Raw genomic sequence first — 2,096 nt, 5'->3', positions numbered from 1 at the left:
GCCAACTCTTGGGCTACTTTTTTACCGTCACATTATAATGCCCCCACGGCTGAAAGGGCGAGCAGGTTTGGTGGGATGGGGATGCGAATCCGAAACCCGCAGATTGTGAGTCGAGCGTCCTAACCACCTGGCCATGCTGGGCCAGAGTGTGTGTATTCTTAACCCATTTTAGCATAAAAGTATAACCTATATACTTTTGTTGGTCTTTTATGGGATGTTCCTGATTATAAAGGTAACCTTCCTTCTGACTTGTCCTCCAATTTTAAACTTAAATAATAAAAACAAACCTCTTTGATTAATGGAGCCTCTAAATTAGAAAACAACAAATATTTTTTTAAATTTTGTAGTTTATACATTTCATTATATTCTTTCAGCATATACCCTCTTAAGAACAATACTAGGTTATACTATTATTGCTAAGCAACATGACATAAAAACCATTGTTTGAACGCATTGCTATCAAAACGCACTGGCTTTTCTATATATTATAAGGAACCACTTCTTTTCTATATGGTTTTTTGCTAGATTGACTCATTAAAAAGATGTGCATACGCATGTCCGTGATTTCTATTTGTAATATAAGGAAATACACCATTAACTAATGTTTGATACAATTATTGAAACAGTATAGATTCTGAATGATCAACTTATTCACCCCATCGCAATGTTGAGAAAAACAGTGTTCACTGATTTGGTAACTAAAACTAGAATGCCATTGATAAAACAAACATTCATACTGAATGTTATTAGGAAAAACCATAGTCATTATTAGATAGCTAAGAAAGTGTCACTGATACACCAAAAACGTGGTACCGATATTGTTAAAAGGAACAGTATAATCAGTGTTTTGGAAAAAAAAAAACTATCACTGTTACACAAAAAGTCGATTCTGCTATTGTTGAGAGAAATAATACTCCTTGACTTGGCAACTAAGAAGATACTGTTGGTACACTGTAAAGTTCCTACTAATGTTGCTGATTATTATGGACTAGATAGTACCTCAGAGAATTTCATTCATAAATCAAAGTCTTGGTAACCATAGTCTCACTTCTTTTCTATGTGGTTTTTTGCTGGCTTGCCTCATAAAAAGATGTGCCCACACGTGTGTGTCTGTCTGACTGCCTGTGATTTCTATTTATAATATAAAGAATCACTTCATTTCTATGTGTTGTTTCTCTAGCTTGCTTCATTATACACACACGCAGATAAGTAATAATACCCAGGAACAGACCCTCATTATTCACTTAATAAGGGTGCAGAATTTCAAGTGTCTGCATTCTTTCCCCTTGGAGCTAAGATAGTCAAACCTTTTCTGTGTTTTTTCACTAGCTTGTCACATTGAAAAGATGCACATCGTGCAAGCATGTGAATAAGACAAGTAATACCCAGGTGCACATCCTCAGTATGGGTGCAAAATTTAAGGTGTCTAGGTTTTTTTCACTTGTAGCTATGGCAGTCACACTTCTTTTCTATGTGTTTTTTTTCACTAGTTTTCCTCGTTAAAAAGACGCGCATGCACGTGGATAAGTAATAATACCCAGGTGCACACTCTCTACTTACTATGTGTGCAAAATTTCAGGCTTCTAGGTTCTTTCATCTTAGAGTTATGGTGGTCACACACATTCCCGCCCATTTATTATTATAGACTAGCGAAAGTACCTGGCTAAAGTTGGGTTATTAGATTGACATATTCTAGATGACCATGTTATAGATAATTATAGGTGCAACTATACATCACGTTATCTAACTTATATAAAAGCCAGTGTGTATCATGTCACGCTTGATTTTAAACTTAAATCGTTTCTGAATTAAGGTATTTTACGTGTATATCATCAGTGTTTTTAATAAAAAACAAACCTGTTTAATATACCGAAACTCTAAATTAAGAAATCAAGAAATATTTTTTATAGTTTATAGATTTCATTTTATACTTTCAGTACATAGACTAACAGCAATATTAGGTTATACTTTTGTTGCTAGCAATAGGCAATAGCAAAGGTTTATCCAGAAATACCTCAGTGAACATTTGTTTTTTGAATTTTCGTTATCAGATAAACAAATAAGTAATAACTTCCTTACTTATTGGGTTTATCTGC

Source organism: Limulus polyphemus, unplaced genomic scaffold (genome assembly GCF_000517525.1).
Source record: "Limulus polyphemus unplaced genomic scaffold, Limulus_polyphemus-2.1.2 Scaffold6895, whole genome shotgun sequence".
NCBI lineage: Eukaryota > Metazoa > Arthropoda > Merostomata > Xiphosura > Limulidae > Limulus > Limulus polyphemus.
The sequence above is the reverse complement of the archived record's forward strand: the minus strand, read 5'-3'. Positions refer to the sequence as shown.